Source organism: Schistocerca piceifrons, chromosome 3 (assembly GCF_021461385.2).
Source record: "Schistocerca piceifrons isolate TAMUIC-IGC-003096 chromosome 3, iqSchPice1.1, whole genome shotgun sequence".
Taxonomy (NCBI): Eukaryota; Metazoa; Arthropoda; class Insecta; order Orthoptera; family Acrididae; genus Schistocerca; species Schistocerca piceifrons.
The window spans coordinates 938,785,528-938,805,414 of NC_060140.1; the positions used below are offsets into that span (position 1 = coordinate 938,785,528).

Sequence of the window (19,887 nt, forward strand, 5' to 3'; positions counted from 1 at the left end):
TGAACTATGGGTCAACCACAGCATAATCGCTTCACATCTATGGATGCCACCATGAATAAATACTAAACTCTGTGCAACATCGTGTGCCATCCCGGGCCATTCTCAGTTGACTTTCAGCAGCCGCACTAAAGCCCGTTTTACACGGTACGTGCGACACGAATAAAAAACTCGTCATCTACTGCAGCGCTCCGCGCGACAGACGGTCCAACTACAAAAAACCGCTTACGTGGTACGTGCCTGTCTAGTCGAGTGCCCTGCGTGTCAACTGTTTGTGTTGTCAACTTCCAGCAAGTGAACCGACAGCTTAAATGCATTTTTCGTGACTATCAAATATTTTACGTCGTTTTGTAACGACTACTATATTTAATTATACTTTAGGCGGACGCTGAGACGCTGTATTTAGTAGTTTTCGTGCATTTTATGTGCAAGTAAGTCACTTACATGTGTAAACAACCTCACTACAAAAGTTGTAAATCATGTACAAATTAATAGAAATGTTTCTTCTCTGTTGACAATGTTGATTTACTGGATTAAATTGCGTTTTCCCTTTCGTGAGAAGACACTATATGGCTAAGGTGCGAGTGAACATAAGAGCAGTTCCATAGATCCGGATCTCTGATTTACATTCACTTCCTCAGACAAGCGTCTTAACGTTTACATTCCTGTGAATGCTTATAGCAGAAGTTCCACTATTTCCGAGATGAACGAACTACGGCGTTTCGTTGAGCAGCATACACAATTCGGAAAGAACTTCGCGCTATTTGTCAGTTGCGCTCCCCACTCGACCGTCTCCGCATGGGCGAAGCACTTTCATATGCATGAGAATATGTACTATAATCATGGAAGCTGAAGAAATTAATTAAAATTTGTGCCACGGCCGGGACTCGAATGCGTGTCTTCTTGCTCACAAGGCACAATTACTCAAATGTTGACCATTGCACCACCACAGCTCTATGAGCAACACTGCTGAACGAACTACACAAGTCGAATGCCCCCCCCCCCCCCCCCTCCACACAAACTTCAATTCATGCCTTTATCTTAGTTTCTCCCTAAATTTTCGCTATTGCCAGGGCTCTCCAGCATTGGAATAGAACCCCAGCGTTGGACGTAATGGGGAAGGCATGTACCACAGGTGATCTTGTTGTTGTTGTTGTGGTCTTCAGTCCTGAGACTGGTTTGGTGCAGCTCTCCATGCTACTCTATCCTGTGCAAGCTTCTTCATCTCCCAGTACCTGCTGCAGCCTAAATCCTTCTGAATCTGCTTAGTCTATTCATCTCTTGGTCTCCCCCTACGATTTTTACCCTCCACGCTGCCCTCCAATACTAAATTGGTGATCCCTCGATGTCTCAGAACATGTCCTACCAACCGATCTCTTCTTCTAGTCAAGTTGTGCCACAAGCTCCTCTTCTCCCCGATTCTATTCAATACCTCCTCATTAGTTATGTGATCTACCCATCTAATCTTCAACATTCTTCTGTAGCACCACATTTCGAAAGCTTCTATTCTCTTCTTGTCTAAACTATTTATCGTCCATGTTTCACTTCCATACATGGCTGCACTCCATACAAATACTTTCAGAAACGACTTCCTGACATTTAACTCTATACTCGATGTTAACAAATTTTTCTTCTTCAGAAACGCTTTCCTTGCCATTGCCATTCTACATTTTATATCCTCTCTACTTCGACCATCATCAGTTATTTTGCTCCCCAAATAGCAAAACTCCTTTACTACTTTAAATGTCTCATTTCCTAATCTAATTCCCTTAGCATCAGCCGACTTAATTCGACTACATTCCATTATCCTCGTTTTGCTTTTGTTGATGTTCAGCTTATACCCTCCTTTCAAGACACTGTCCATTCCGTTCAGCTGCTCTTCCACAGATGATCTCATAGATCTTATATTTGAATTTTCCCAGAGACATTTAATTGTCATCTTTATTTACGATAATGATCGAAGTGAAGGAATGAATTAGAAATTGAGGCACAGGCGGAACTCGTACTTGGGGTCTTCTTGTTAACTGGGCAGAAATGCTGACCATTACTCCACTGCTGCACGATGGTCAATATTTCTGTATTAACTACCCAAGTCGATTGTGCTCCCCAACGCGAACTTCATATTTGCACCTTATTTTCCCTGTAAACTTGGGTAGCTTGCGCAGCACCATTGACCATGGCGTTCCGGTGCTGTAATAGTCAGCATTTCTCAATAATAAGCAAAAAGACCCTGGTTCTAGTCCTTTTAATTCATTTCTTCAGCTTCGCCCTGGGACTGGGTGTTTGTGTTGTCCTCATCATTTCATCATCATCATCATATCATCATCACTAGTGATAGTGGCTAGATTGTACAGTGTAAAAAAAATTGGACTGTGTAAAAATAGGGACCTTGTAAGGGTGCTGATGACCGTGCAGTTGAGTACCCCACAAACCAAACACCATCATGATTTCTTTAGCTTCCATCATTACCGTAGATAAAGATGAGGCTCAAATGTTTCAGGGAAAATTTATAACATCCGTGAGAATATGATCCATCCCATTCCACCTAACAGCGACCACACGTGTGAATCTCGTGCAAGTGGTCCCGTCTGCATGGCAGACGCCGGCGGAACCGGTACATAATGGGTAATCTTGCAAGCTCACACGTCCCGTGTAGAACGAGCTTAAGAGAATTACCGTCCCACGCATACGCTGCCGATAACACCACAACACACCAGGGTGTGTCTGGCGTGGTGCTGCGACTGGGAAGGGTGGACTGCTGATGAATGGAGTCGAATTATGTACGGCGGTGAATCATCATTCTCCACATTACACTGGGTGATCATCTTCAGGAGTATGGCGGCGCTCAAGTGAGACGTCCCCTGGTTCCAGTGTTCTGGAGAGGCACGGCGGTTTTATGCCTCGACTCATTGTGTGAGGAATTGTAGCGTATGGCTGTAGGTCACGGTTGATAGTGATTGAGGGATCTCAGACGGCGTAACGGTGTATCATGGACTACCGCGTCCCCCTATGTTATCTCTCGTGAGACAGTATCGTGGTAGCATTTTTCAACAGGACTATGTCTGTCCACACAGTACACGAGTCTCTATTGTCTGCACAATGTTGAGGTGCCCCTGTGTTCAGTGAAATTCCAAGACCTCTCCATGATAGAAAATGTGTGGGGCCAGTTCTGACGTTATTTCTGTCCCACTGTCTGTGCGCAGGATATCAGACGCCTATAACAGTTTCCACAACGAAACTTTGTCTCGAAACCTGCCAGAAAATCCAAAGAGATTCTGGTCGTATGTGAAGTATGTTAGCGGCAAGAAACAATCAATGCCTTCTTTGCGCGATAACAATGGAGATACTATCGAAGACAGTGCTGCCAAAGCAGATTTACTAAACACAGACTTTCGAAATGCCTTCGCAAAAGAAGACGAAGTAAAAAGAAAACGAAGTAAATATTCCAGAATTCGAATCGAGAACAGCTGCCAACATGAGTAACGTAGAAGTAAATATCCTCGGAGTAGTGAAGCAACTCAAGTGACTTAATAAAAGCAAATCTTCTGGTCCAGATTGTATACTAATTAGGTTCCTTTCGGAGAATGCTGGAGCATTAGCTCCATACTTAACAATCATATACAACCGTTCACTCAACGAAAGATCCGTAACCAAAGACTGGAAAGTTGCACAGGTCACACCGATATTCAAGAAATGTAGTAGGAGTAATCCACTAAATTACAGGCCCATATCGCTAACGTCGATATGCAGCAGGATTTTAGAACATATATTGTGTTCGAATATTATGAATTACCTCGAAGGAAACGTTCTGTTGACACACAGTCAACACGGGTTTAGAAAACATCGTTTCTGTGAAACACAACTAGCTCTTTATTCACATGAAGTGCTGATTGATATTGACAAGGGATTTCAGATCGATTCCGTATTCCTGGATTTCCGGAAGGCTTTTGACACTGCACCACACAAGCGGGTCGTAGTAAAATTGCGTGCTTGTGGAATATCGTGTCAGTTATGTGACTGGATTTGCGATTTCCTGTCAGAGAGGTAACAGTTCGAAGTAATTGACGGAAAGTCATTGAGTACAACAGAAGTGATTTCCGGCGTTCCCCACGGTAGTGTTATAGGCCCTTTGCTGTTCCTTTTCTATATAAAAGATTTGGGAGACAAACTGAGCAGCCGTCTTCGGTTGTTTGCAGATGACACTGTCGTTTATCGACTAATAAAGTCATCAGAAGATCAAAACAAACTGCAAAACGATTTAGAAGAAATATCGGAATGGTGGGAAAAGTGGCACTTGACCCCAAACAATGAAAAGTGTGAGGACATGCACATGAGTGCTAAAAGGAACTCGTTAAACTTCGGTTACACGATAAATCAGTCTAATCTAAAAGCCGTAAATTCAACTAAATACCTAGGTATTACAATTACGAACAACTTAAATTGGAAAGAACACATAGAAAATGTTGTGGGAAAGGCTAATCAAAGGCTGCCTTTTATTGTCAGGACACTTAGAAAACGTAACAAACCTACTAAGGAGACTGCCTACACTGCGCTTGTCCGTCCTCTTTTAGAATACTGCTGCGCGGTATGGGATCCTTACCAGGTAGGACTGACGGAGTGCATCGAAAAAGTTCAAAGAAAGGCAGCACGTTTTGTATTATCGCGAAATATGGGAGAGAGTGTCGTGGTAATGATACAGGATTCGGGTAGGAAAGCATTAAAAGAAAGGCGTTTTTCGTGGCGACGGAATCTTCTCACGAAATACCAGTCACCAACTTTCTCCTCCGAATGCGAAAATATTTTGTTGACACCGACCTACATAGGGAGGAACGATCACCAAGATAAAATAAGGGAAATCAGAGCTCGTACGGAAAGATGTAGGTGTTCATCCTTCCCGTGCGCTATACGAGATTGGAATAATAGGGAATTGTGAAAGTGGTTCGATGAACCCTCTGCCAGGCACTTGAAAGTGATTTGCAGAGTATCCATGTAGATGTAGATGTAGGAACCAGTTACAACAGTTGTGAGCCGGCTTGCTTCAGCATTGGACATAATAGCCTCATGACACCTTTCCCAACCGAATCAGGGCATTTATACACGCCAGATGGACTGCAAAATCAAACTGATTCTTGGGCACATACTGCCATGTTCTTTGTAAATTCGATTCGATGTCGTGGTCGTCGAAATAACATCACGTACCCTCTCAACAAGTACAGTTTCATTTCGTTTCCTCCTTCCATTATGGAAACTTCATTTTTTTTATTATTTCGGCAGTGTAAATCAATGGCCAACGGCCTTGCCGCAGTGGTAACGCCGGTTCCCGTCAGATCACCGACGTTAAGCGCTGTCGGACTCGGCTAGCACTTGGATGGGTGACCATCCGGTCTACCGAGCGCTGTTGGCAAGCGGGGCGCACTCAGCCCTTGTGAGGCAAACTGAGGAGCTACTTGATTGAGACGTAGCGGCTCCGGTCTCGGAAACTGACATACGGCCGGGAGAGTGGTGTGCTGACCACATTCCCCTCCATATTCGCATCCAGTGACGACTGAGGGCTGAGGTTGACGCGGCGGCCGGCCGATACCGTTGAGCGTTCAAAGGCCTGTTCAGACGGAGTTCAGTTTAATTTAGTTTAGTGTAAATCAATGTTTTAAATGCGTTAACCTAGATAATTTTTTTCTTTACGGTTTCAGTATATTTTTCTCGATAGGTTGTACAAAAATTTCCGCTACCAGCCACAATAAAAGTTTATTTATTTGTCACAAGACCGGTTCGGGCTTGCACCCATCCTCAGGTTTTGCTGGAGATCACTGTATAAATACAAAAAATTATTTGCTGTTGACTAAACAGATACAAGTGAGACAATTGTAAGTGGCAAGGCAGCATTTGTCGAAAATATACCTGTACTTACATAAAGATGAAGCGTCATTATTATAGCTACGCTGTGGTGACAGTTTTTCCACTTAGTTGCACACTTATTCTCTTTTTCACGTCCATATTGCAGTTTTATAAAGTTTAGCTGCATATTTCACTATTACGATGTGCACTCGTGAAATACACTGTGTTTATATACAAACATGTGGGCTATGCTCAAAGAACTTAGACGTAGCAGGTGTAAAGATGTTGCTCATACAGAAACATGCAGGTTATGGTCAAAGAACTTCGCCACAGGCAGTGCAGTGGTGTTGCACATATAGAAACTTTAAAAAAAAAAACTATCATAGACTGCAACGTTTTTTGATACACATTGTGAAATTTTTGATCAAAATTTTTGTCCGAGAACTTAGATCTCGGAAGTACAATGATGTTATTTACATGAAATTACTAAACGCTATTACAAATTAAAAAATGACAGCTAGAGCTGTTTTGAGCCACACTGTTGTCAGAGAACTTAGGTCTAGGAAGTACAATGATGTTACACAGATGAAATTTTGAAAGCTATTACAAATTATGAAAATGACAGTTACAGCTTGTGTTTACAATGTGACTTTTACAAATTACGACAATGACAATTGAACTGTTGTGTGACTTCTACAACGAATTTCCATAGAGTATTACTTTGTTATTATATCAGAGGATAATTAGTTTTTTATTTTGAATATTTCATATAATATGTGAAGATAAGATTTGTTTTCAAGCTCCACTTGTTCGTTGAGAATAAGGTCTGGTGAGTTAGAGCTGTGGATATAAATTTTTAGCTCTTCGAGCAGATTCATTTTCTTTCCTTTGTCCACAGTGTGTAGTATTTGTAAGTTGTCTGTAATGGCTGTGGCTGAGTGAACATGGTCTTTTAGATGCATTGCAAAGGTGGATTTATCAAAGTTATTTAGCCGGAAGGCATCACATCCTTACGGTATCTTATAGGTAACATTTCATACCAAACTGCCAACCTCTTTGGGAAAACTGGTATTCAAATTTCTTTCAGCACTAAGAACAAGCTACAACAACAAAAATGGCCCTGAACACTATGGGACTTTGAGGTCATCAGTCCCCTAGAACTTAGAACTACTTAAACCTAACTAACCTAAGGACATCACACACATCCATGCTCGAGGCACGATTCGAACCTGCAACCGTCGCGGTCGCGTGGTTCCAGACTGAAGCACCTAGAACCGCTCGGTCACAACGGCCGGCAAGCTACAACAGCACATCATCCACAACAGTAAGACAAACAACCAATGCCACCACAAATCGGGTATTTACAAACTTTTACGTGACAATTGCCCACAGTTCTACATAGGCCAAACTGGAATTTTTCTACATCCTATAAAGGAACAGTCACGGAGTTCAACAGCATCCACTATGGATAAAATTCATTTTTCCCGATGTTTTGATCGTGTTCTCCGTTACTTGCAGTAGAATTAATTATGAGGATCTGTCGTACGTCTGCTGACGAATTTTCCTTACGAACATTAGAGACACAGCAGACGTTGAGTTCTAACGCTTGTAGGCCGCGTGTGAGATCACCGGGAGCGTGTTTCATGTAGCTTACGAGCCGCAGCGTCCATCGACAGGGGATCGTAACGTCGGGGTCGCCAGAGGGGAAGGGAGGACCGCAGATTTATGGCGGCTCGCTACAGCCATCGCGTCGTTCCCTTCGTTTTCCTCCCTTTTTCTTCCGGGAACAGTTCGACGGCGCCGATTAACAGGAAGCAGTAAAACCGACGAAAATACTTTCCCCCAGCCGTAATGTTCCGCACCGGCGGGGCCCTCAGGCTGGTGCGGCAGACTCTGAGCAAAGCACCCGCCGCCACGCAATAGACGGTGATTCGGCGAGCGGGCGGATTATCTCATTCACCCGAGATGCAGAGCGTTTCAACATGCCGATTTTGTAATTGTACCAGCCAAAGAAAATAGCTACAGCGCCTGAAACATTCTGTACCAAATGACCTATTATACCCAAAGCAATCTCATTACTGAAGTACAGTTCTAGTGTTTGCCTGTGCGTCAGAAGCCCATCAGCCTGCATTCTGCCGTTGAGCAATAACTTGCTCGTAAAGCTATTGACGCATTCACAATGTATACGACAGCCGGAAAAGTGAATAGGCCTTATGGCAAACGTCGCCAAACTATACTGAAGCGTCAGAGAAACCTGTACATGTATATTCAAATACAGAGAGAGGTAAACAGCAGAACGCGGCGCTACTTTTTTTTCCTTTATTGATTTTCGATTCCCCCCCCTACAGGGGGCGGGCTGGCAGCAGCTTAGTACTCTGCTCTTCACCCTATAGAATTTTGAAAACATAAGAAGAAGATAAGAAACAATAAAAGCAGCTACGGTCGCAAGTTCGAATCCTGCATCGGGCGTGGATGTGTGTGATGTCCTTAGGTTGGTTAGGTTTAAGTAGTTATAAGTTCTAGGGGACTGGGGACCTCAGATGTTAAGTCCCATAGTGCTCAGAGCCAATAAAGGCAGGCGATGAAACGGTGACTTAAATCGTAAAATGGCGGAAAATTGTGGGAAGTTAAAACATAAAACAAAAGGTCGGCGATGCTAATAAAATACACAGGAAGCAGACAGGTAAAATAGTAGACAGACAATTAAAAAAATTCGCAAGAGATATCAAAATCACACCCAGCGACAGTATGATGTCCGTTCGCAACACGTCAGAAAAGACGCACAACACTGAACACACACTGGAAGCACTGCACTAAAAAGTCGGAAAGAAGATGACACACCACAGCCAAGGGCTGATGCGGGGGGTGGGGGGTGGGGGTGGAGTACGGCCGTGCGGTCGGCGGCAACGCCTATATAAGACGACAAGTGTCTGGCGCAGTTGTCAGATCAGTTACTGCTGCTACAATGGCAGTTAATCAAGATTTAAGTGAGTTTGAACGTGGTGTTATAGTAGACGCACGAGCGATGGGACACAGTCTCTCCTGCGGGCAGCGGTGGCCGTGCGGTTCTAGGCGCTCCAGTTCGGAGCCGCGCTGCTGCTTCGGTCGCAGGTTCGAATGCTGCCTCGGGCATGGGTGTGTGTGATGTCCTTAGGTTAGTTAGGTTTAAGTAGTTCGCAGTTCTAGGGGACTGATGACCACAGCAGTTGAGTCCCATAGTGCTCAGAGCCATTTGAGCCATTTTGACAGAGTCTCCTAGGTAGAGATAAAGTGGGGATTTTCCCGTTCGACCATTTCACGACTGTGCCGTGAAAATCAGGAATCTGGTGAAACATCAAATCTCCGACATCGCTGCGGTCTGGAAAAGAGCCTAATAAAAACTGGTTCAAATGGCTCTGAGTTCTATGGGACTTAACTTCTGAGGTCATCAGTCCCCTGGACTTACAACTACTTAAACCTAACTAACCTAAGGACATCACACACTTCCATGCCCGAGGCAGCATTCGAACCTGCGACCGTAGAGGTCGCGCGGTTCCAGACTGTAGCGCCTAGAACCGCTCGACCACCCCGGCCGGTGGAAAAAGATCCTGCAACAACATCACCAACAATGACTGACGAGAATCGTTCAACGTGACAGAAGCGCAACCCTTCCACAAATTGCTGCAGATTTCAATGCTGGGCCATTAACAAGCGTCGGCGTGCGAACCGTTTGACGCAGCATCATCGATATGGGCTTTTGGAGCCTAAGGCCCACTCGTTTACCCTTGATGACTGCACGACACAACGTTTTATGCCTCACCTGCGCCCGTCAACACCGACATTGGACTGTTGATGACTGGAAACATGTTGCCTGGTCAGACGAGTCTCGTTTCAAATTGTATCGAGCGGATGGACGTGTACGGGTATGGAGACAACCTCATGAACCCACGGACCCTGCATGTCAGCAGGGGACTGTTGAAGCTGGTGGAGGCTCTGTAATGGTGTGAGGCGTGTGCAGTTGGAGTGATGTCGGTCCCTGACACGTCTAGACCCTACTCTGACAGGTGACACGTAAGTAAACATCCTGTCTCATCACCTGCATCCATTCATATCCACTGTGCGCTCCGCACTCCGACGGACTTAGGCAACCCCAGCAGGATAATGCAACAAACCACAGGTCCAGAATTGCTACGGAGTGGCTCCAGGAACACTCCTCTCAGTTTAAACACTTCCGCTGCCCACTAAACTCCCCACATCAACGTTATTGAGGATGTGTCTGATGCATTGCAACGTACTGTTTGGAAGTGGTCTCCAGCCCCTCGTACTCTTACCGATTTATGGGCGGCCCTGCAGCATTCACGGTGTCAGTTCCCTCCAGCACTACATGAGACATTAGTCTACTCTATGCCACGTCGTGTTGCGCCACTTCTGCGTGCTGGCGGGTGCCCTACACGATATTAGGCTGGTGTACCAGTTTCTCTGACTCTTCAGTGTATCAGACGAGCGGTGCGGTTATACGCTGAAGAATATCCAGATCGTGCCAGGCACTCACGATATGTCTTTGCGAAATTATTAAAAAAAAAAAAAATCCAGAGACTATAATTGTGGAGAATAACATACGCCAAGGAAAAAGAACAGCGACTGATGACACAAGTGAAATCCACATTTTAGCGGCAATAAAACGAATTGCAAATATCACTACGAGGCGTCTCGTGAGTACGAGAGGGACCAACCAACCGAGTGTTCTACGAACACTAAATTCCATCGCATTTCATCCTCTTCGCATTTTGCAGCATGTATAGCTTCATGGCAATGACTTACAAAATTGGTTACGTTTCTCAGAATGTTATCTACGTAACCTGTAAAGTGATGCGGCATATCTATGCAAAGTTATGTTTAAGGAAGAAAACTCGTTTACAAATCATGGGAAAGTAAATCTTCGCAATATACATTAGTCATCATTTTAAAGTCCATGCTGACTCAAAGAACTCAATTAAAACAAAGCTCTTAGCCCATCAATTTCGGTGTGTGTTTTTCAAGACCGCATCATTACCCCCGGTTTATTGGTGGGGATCTAAATACACTCAAGTATCTCGAGTTCCTAAGATATGCTGCTGCAGCAGTTATCAGAAGACATCCCGCTGTACATAAGGGAGTCAGTGAGCTACCAACATGACGGATATCTCTCCCATTCAGGACATGTAATGCCAGACCCTCTTTAGAGAACATTTGGAGAGCATTCGAACGGTCGTTCAGAAACGCAAAATGACCTTCACACCACATCAAATTTAACAGTTCTATACTTTCACCTGCCGCTAAAATTAAAACAAGAGTTCTAATAAGGAAACACCGACGACTCCCAAAGGCATGAAATACTTTATAACAAGGCCTCTAAGCCGTTAACTCCAAATGAAATGGAACGTGCAACATTGTTTCCCTGAAATCACTGGTATGACAGCCACGACAAGGAACATACCAGCAATACCTAAGTTACGTGCTTGTTTACATTTGGTATAACAGAGCAGACGTTTGTGAAACTATTTCTCGTGATGGCTGGGCAGTGTTTTGCGGCGCTGTTGTCTTAATGCTATTTTCATCATACGCATTACTTAGTGGAAGTTCTCTTAAAAGCTTCTTTCCATTGCCACAGATAAAAGAGTCGGTGTCGCAATCCGGTGACCATGAACACCGTCCGAACAGGCCTTGAAGACCAAAGGTACCGACCGGCCGCCGTGTCATCCTCGGCTCTTAGGCGTCACTGGATGCGAATACGAAGGGCATGTGATCAGCACACCGCTCTACCGACCGTTGCGAGTATTCGCGACCGGTTTCGCTACTCCTCAAACAAGTAGGTCTTCAATTGTCCTCACAAGGGCTGAGTGCACCCCGATTGCTAACAGCTCCTGGCAGACCTGGACGGTGACCCATCCAAGTGCTAGCCAAGCCCGACAGCACTTAAATAAGATGATCTGACGAGAACGGGTGTTAACACTGCAGCAAGGTCGTTGGCATCCGACAACTGTAAACAATGAAAATTACTCGCGAACGGCAGGAAATTCATCACATTGTCTGCTATAACTTGGTGAAAACCACACTTCGTATTCATTTATTCTGGATTGTCATGTCTTAACTGCATCACTGTGTATATATCCCGTGCGATGCTTCTGGAAGCGACGCTATACACATCGTTTGCCACGTGTTGCACAATGTGTGTCCATGTCATCCAACGATATATTCAGTACTTGTTGCTGGTAGTTGTCCTCCCGAATCGATGCATTATTTTAGATCATCTTCTACTTTGTGTGGCGTTTGATTTCGGGTTTGTTTTGTATCCTTAGATACCTTCATTTTACAAACTTTTGCCAGTTAAACCACCACATCTCTGTCTATACTCAACTTTACACTGTGAAGTGCATGGGGAGGGGAGGGGTACCTCCCATTGCATCATTTATTAAGATTTCTTTCTGTGGCATTCGGGTATTGATTGCTGGAATAATGATTGGTTAAACACCTCTGTGTGCGTTGTAATTAGTCTAATTTTCTCTTGGGGATAGTAGCGTATTGCTAGATTGCTCACTTAAAGTTGATGCTTGTAACAATATAAGTTGGCCTTCTTCGTATAATTAGCATCTGTCTTCAAGCGTCTATAAGTTGAGGTTGTTAAGCATTTGCTTGACGCTCTCCTGCAGGTGTAACAAAGCTGTGAACACTTGTACAGCCCTTCTTTGTTTACATTCAACATCGCCTCTTAGCCCTAACTGGTGTGGGTCCCACACACCATAGCTGTATTTTAAGAAGGTCGTACTACTGTGTTGTTAGCACTCTCTTTTGGAGACTTATCATATTTTCAAACGCCTTCCATCAGTGACTGGAAGTCTGCCACCTGCTTCACCTATAAGGGAGGATATGTAATCATTCCATTTCTATCCTTATAAACTGTAACATCCAGGTACATGTATGTGTTGACAATTGTGAACCACTCAGATTTTGGTCTCAGGATACAGAGTTTATACATTTTGTGTATTGAGCAGATTAACATAAATGGACATTTGAGGCAAATTGCCTATATTTTCAACACTTTGCAATTGTATCGGTACCTGACTGGATAATAGTGCACCTTTTATCAGACGGTACTCCATTGTACACTGACGGAAAAAAATTCCATCACGAAGAAATAATGAATATAGAGAATTCATTTGTTTAGGTAACATATTTAAGCGATTAACATTGCAAGACCACAGGTTAATGTAAGCACGAGTAAAAGTCATTGCAAACGTCAATTGCTGGTGCATTAATAAGCAGTGTAACCGCCAGAATGTTGAATGCAAGTATGCAAACGTACATACATTGTGTCGTGCAGGTCTCGAATATCAGTTTATGGGATGGAGTTCCATGTCTGTTGCTCTTAGTCGGCCAGTACCAACGCAACGTGCCGACACTCTCTGGAGCAAGTCGGGTGACGACAGCGTCATGTGGATGAGCGTGATCCTGTTGGAAAACACCCCCGGATTGCTGTTCGTGCATGGTAGCACAACAGGCCGAACCAACAGACTGGCGTACAGAATTACAGTCAGGGTGAGTGGGATAACATCGAGAAGGCTGCTGATGTCACACGATATTCCACCCCAAACCATAACTCCAGTGTGTCTAGGGCGCAGACAAGTTGGCCTCCTTTAACGAACACACGGTCTCCACTGCCACCGAGGCACAGAACTGGCTTCCATCTGAAAACACAGCAGACGTGCACTCTGCCCACCGTAGAGTTGTCGGTTGATACAACTGAAGCTGCAGATGGCGGTAGTTTGAGATCGGTGGAATGCACACTGCAGCGAGTCTGCCTCATAGCTATTCTTGAAGTAACCGATATGTAACAGTTCGTTGTATCACTGTGGTACCAACTGCTGTTCGAACTGCTGCTACAACCATACGAGGTCCATTCAAGTTCTACGGCCTCCGATTTTTTTTCTAATTAACTACTCACCCGAAATCGATGAAACTGGGTTACTTCTCGACGTAATCGCCCTGCAGACGTACACATTTTTCACAACGCTGACGCCATGATTCCACGGCAGCGGCGAAGGCTTCTTTAGGAGTCTGTTTTGACCACTGGAAAATCGCTGAGGCAATAGCAGCACGGCTGGTGAATGTGCGGCCACAGAGAGTGTCTTTCATTGTTGGAAAAAGCCAAAAGTCACTAGGAGCCAGGTCAGGTGAGTAGGGAGCATGAGGAATCACTTCAAAGTTGTTATCACGAAGAGAGTGTTGCGTAACGTTAGCTCGATGTGCGGGTGCGTTGTCTCGGTGAAACAGCACACGCGCAGCCCTTCACGGACGTTTTTGTTGCAGTGCAGGAAGGAATTTGTTCTTCAAAACATTTTCGTAGGATGCACCTGTTACCGTAGTGCCCTTTGGAACGCAATGGGTAAGGATTACGCCCTCGCTGTCCCAGAACATGGACACCATCATTTTTTCAGCACTGGCGGTTACCCGGAATTTTTTTGGTGGCGGTGAATCTGTGTGCTTCCATTGAGCTGACTGGCGCTTTGTTTCTGGATTGAAAAATGGCATCCACGTCTCATCCATTGTCACAACCGACGAAAAGGAAGTCCCATTCGTGCTGTCGTTGCGCGTCAACATTGCTCGGCAACGTGCCACACGGGCAGCCGTGTGGTCGTCCGTCAGCATTCGTGGCACCCACCTGGATGACACTTTTCGCATTTTCAGGTCGTCATGCAGGATTGTGTGCACAGAACCCACAGAAATGCCAACTCTGGAGGCGATCTGTTCAACAGTCATTCGGCGATCCCACGAAACAATTCTCTCTACTTTCTCGATCATGTCGTCAGACCGGCTTGTGCGAGCCCGAGGTTGTTTCGGTTTGTTGTCACACGATGTTCTGCCTTCATTAAACTGTCGCAGCCTCGAACGCACTTTCGACACATCCATAACGCCATCACCACATGTCTCCTTCAACTGTCGATGAATTTCAATTGGTTTCACACTACGCAAATTCAGAAAATGAATGATTGCACGTTGTTCAAGTAAGGAAAACGTCGCCATTTTAAGTATTTAAAACAGTTCTCATTCTTGCCGCTGGCGGTAAAATTCCATCTGCCGTACGGTGCTGCCATCTCTGGGACGTATTGACAATGAACGCGGCCTCATTTTAAAACAATGCGCATGTTTCTATCTCTTTCCAGCCCGGAGAAAAAAAATCGGAGGGCTTAGAACTTGAATGCACCTCGTACGTCGAATGCGACGATCTTCCGTTCCCATAGTGCGGTGTGGCCATCCGGAGCCCAGTCTTCTTGCAAACGCACATTATCGTGACCGCCGCGTCCATCAATAATGTACTGCGGTTACATTCCTCCCAAATCTTTCTGCAATACTGCGGAAGGACCATCCAAATTCTCACAGCCCCATTACATGGCCTCATTAAATGTGAGCTGTTGATAACGGTGTCTTCGTAGACTTGAGACAGTCTTAACATAAACTCACTACGTCCAGTCTCAAAGGTAACTAACGCTCACGATCATAACAACGCGTATTTAAAGCAAATCTGATCTGCATCCTCATAGTGGCGTTACTACCGCCACTCTTTAGCGACTGGCGTGAAATGTGAATAGGCGACATCTTTCAGATGTAGAAACACGTCCACCAACGTTCGTTTATCCCTCAAAATTCCTTCCTGGTGCCAGGATTTTTTTTCCGACAGTGTAGGTAACTGCATCATACACCACTGGCCATTAAAATTGCTACACCACGAAGATGACGTGCCACAGACGCGAAATTTAACCGACAGGAAGAAGATGTTGTGATATGCAAATGATTAGCTTTTCAGAGCATTCACACAAGGTTGGCGCCGGTCGCGACACCTACAACGTGCTTACATGAGGAAAGTTTCCAACCGATTTCTCATACACAAACAGCAGTTGACCGGCGTTCCCTGGTGAAACGTTGTTGTGATGCCTCGTGTAAGGAGGAGAAATGCGTACCATCACGTTTCCGACTTTGATAAAGATCGGATTGTGGCATATCGCGATTGCGGTTTATCGTATCGCGACATTGCTGCTCGCGTTGGTCGAGATCCAACGAGTGTTAGCAGAATATGGAATCGGTGGGTCAACAGATGGGGACGTTTGCAAGACAACCACCATCTGCACGAACAGTTCGACGACGTTTGCAGCAGCATGGACTATCAGCTCGGAGACCTTGGCTGCGATTACCCTTGACGCTGCATCACAGACAGGAGCGCCTGCGATGGTATACTCAACGACGAACCTGGCTGCACGAATGGCAAAACGTCGTTTTTCGGATGAATCCAGGATCTGTTTACAGCGTCGTGATGGTCGCATCCGTGTTTGGCGACATCGCGGTGAACGCACATTGGAAGCGTCTATTCGTCATCACCATACTAGCGTATCACCCTTCGTGATGGTATAGGGAGCCGTTGGTTACACGTCTCGGTCACCTCTTGTTCGCATTGACGGCACTTTGAACAGTGCACGTTACGTTTCAGATGTGTTACGACCCGTGGCTCTAGCCTTCATTCGATCCCTGTGAAACCCTACATTTCAGCAGGATAATGCACGACCGCATGTTGCAGGTCCTGTACGGGCCTTTTTGGATGTTCCACTGCTGCCCTGGCCAGCACATTCTCCAGATCTCTCACCAACTGAAAATGCTCAATGGTGGCCGAGCAACTGGCTCGTCACAATATGCCAGTCACTGCTCTTGATGAACTGTGGTATCGTGTAGAAGCTGCATGGTGAGCTGTACCTGTAGACTCCATCCAAGGTCTGCCCAGGCGTATCAAGGCCATTATTACTGCCAGAGGTGGTTGTTCTGGCTACTGATTTCTCAGGATCTATGCACCGAAATTGCGTGAAAATGTAACCACATGTCAGTTCTAGTATAATATATTTGTCTAATGAATACCCATTTATCATCTGCATTTCTTCTTGGTGTACCAGTTTTAATGGCAAGTAGCGTATATGAACAGTCTGTGGTTACTATTAACATTGAAGGGCCAGTAGCACAGAACATATACTGTGAGCATCCCAGCTGTTGTGAGAACGCATCTCCGTGGAAGCTTTAGAAACTGTGGACAGGCGGGCAAGCAAGAAGCCTCTGAAATCCAGCAGCCGACAGCTGGAATATTGCTGACACAGCATGATGCAAGGCCCCAGTAGACTACGGTGCCGAGCTGAATTTGCTCATTCCACGGCTCATGCTCTGTGCTCCCTTTTTCATCTATGTGACCAAAGATGGATCCTGTCACAGTAAAGCTGGACCACTATAACCACTCGCCGCTCTGGCCATACTATTACATTGTCGTCGACTACTGATGACGTCGAGACATACTCCACGAAAGCCGTCAGTCCCATGTGGGCCAATCAGTTTCGACCATGTCTAGCAACATCATCTGCTATCTGCTGGTCTACAAACCGCTTTCAAAATTGATGGTATCGGGGCTCGAGCCGGCGCCACCAAGAGGGCACCACCTCCACAGTGACTTCATCCGGCTTCTGGATGTCTCCAAACTGTACGCTTCTGGACGTCTCCAAACTGTACGGGGTTCGGTGTCTGTAGGACAGAGCGCTATTCGCCTGACTGACCACACGAAGCAGTCGGCTGTCCAGCATACCCATCTGATGAACTGACGGCCTGATGTCGCTCCAGCGTCTGCCAAGGCTCATGAGAAAGAGTGCAGTGCATACGTCACAGTACGTGCCACTGCAGGTCTTACAAGTGACAGCAGTCGTTTCCAGTGGGGAGTGAGTAACTATTTCAAACGAGTTTAATAAAACTTAACTGTGTATTTAACTCATGCAAACTCTCGATAGCACACGGCAGAGTTACGACCTTCAGTGGGTACCTCTTCATTGACATATTGATTTCCTGTATGCCCTGCACAGGAACCAAGCTTTCGCGAAGTACGGCGGACGAGGCGACTAGTGTGACGTCACAAGCTCGTTGTGTGGCCCGTCTTTCTCGTGGACCCCGTGTGTCTGCAAGGCCACACCAGCCACCACCACTTCTCTGAGGCAGCACTTTGGCGTCCTGCGTCCTGCCACTGCAGCGTGCGACACACACCTGTGTTGGTTGTGCTGAGGTGGCAACTGCAGCCTGGAGGTCTACGCACGCCACTGAGTCGCCGCCGAATAATGAACGTTATTGCTAACTGAACTGTTCTGATTCCACGAGCGCCCGGGTGCAACCCACCATCCTGCGCACGCCATTCTGAGACAATCATCCTGGCACTCAACGGTGTCTGCACCCCTCATGCGCAAAACGCCCCTCCCTGGGGCATACCTGAAGTTACTTCCACTTCTACGACTCTCTCTTCAATATAATATGCTGTGTCCTCCCTACCAAGAAATCCTCACTTCAGCTTGTTAATTACACTACTGGCCATTAAAATTGCTACACCAAGAAGAAATGCAGATGATAAACACGTATTCATTGGACAAATACATTATACTAGAACTGACATGTGATTACATTTTCACGCAATTTGGGTGCATAGATCCTGAGAAATCACTACCCAGAACAACCACCTCTGGCCTTAATAACGACCTTGATACGCCTGGGCATTGAGTCAAACAGAGCTCGGATAACGTGTACAGGTAGAGCTGCCCATGCAGCATCAACACGATACCACAGTTCATTGAGAGTAGTGATTGGCGTATTGTGACGAGCCAGTTGCTCGGCCACCATTGACCAGACGTTTCCAATTGGTGAGAGATCTGGGGAATGTGCTGGCCAGGGCAGCAGTCGAACATTTTCTGTATCCAGAAAGGCACGTACAGGACCTGCAACATGCGGTCGTGTATTATCCTACTGAAATATAGGGTTTCGCAGGGATCGAATGAAGGTTAGAGCCACGGGTCGTAACATATCTGAAATGTAACGTTGAAACGTCCCCTTTGAAAAACTATACATGACTGTGCTTAAACTGACACACAGTATTTTTAGCGCAACGCAACCTGACTTTCAAAAATCCCTACAAAAGAATGGCCCTGACTAACATTAACCTATACCTTTCACAAATCACTTATCTCACAAAAATCTTCGTTATTCTCTCCCCGCATACACCACTGCTGGCGGCTCACCTCCAACTGCGCAACGCTATGCGCCGCTAACATCCAGCTGCCCAACACTACAATGGCAGACAACAACGCAAACTAGCCACAGACTGCACACAGCACAGCCAGTGATTTTCATACAGAGCGCTACGTGGCGTTACCAATAAGAAAACCTAAAGAGAATACTTACATAGCCCCCATGGTCCCCACAAAAAATTTTACAAATTGTTTTGGGCACTGGCCAATACATATTTGTTAAAAAATTTTCACAATTACAATAACCAAGAACTCATATGCACACACTTATTGATACAATGTTGGTCAAAAGCTAAAATTTTCTCACAGTTCATAAAGACAGTCCTGATCATTCATCACAGTAAAATTGCAGGTTTTTTTTCTCAATGTCTGAGCAGTAAAAGACAATGCACATGGAAGTAGTGGATTTGAATGCAGTCTTGAAGAAGTAGTGTTGTCCTTCCAAGAGAAAGACAGTGCTGACTCTTGACATGCAGACAGGTAATGGGCCACAACAGAGCAAACCCACAGCAGAGTCAGTCGAAGTTTTGAAGAATACTGGTAGGTAGGTCATCACAGAGCAGACCACTATAGTCCTGTTGGAGATTACGGTATTGGTGGGCTATCAAAGATGCAGATCCAATGTAGTCCATGTAGAGACAGCCAGCAGCTATCTGTTGCGACTGTGCAGGTGCACAATCACCATCGAAGGTTCTTGTACTATATAGCAAGTCCATAAACCACCACTTGTGCACTCACAAAGTTTTTTTTTTTTTTTTAATTGCCTTTAGAACCAGCAATGCTGTTATCCAGTCCCTTGCTGAATTATTAACACAGGTGCAAACACTATCAGTCCTTACTTCTCGTACCGGAGCGCGAGTGTCCTCTGAAATATGTAATTCTTGTATTACTTGTGGCAACTGATCTTGTACTTCCCGGATTTCTCTTTTGTATTGTGTATTGATTTGATTTT

The 19,887-nt window shown here is 45.4% G+C and overlaps 1 pseudogene; it reads left to right on the forward strand.

Moving 5' to 3' along the window:
- Positions 1-5,283: 5,283 nt before the first annotated feature.
- Positions 5,284-5,401, forward strand: LOC124790599 (annotated as a pseudogene).
- The last annotated feature ends 14,486 nt before the right edge of the window (positions 5,402-19,887 follow it).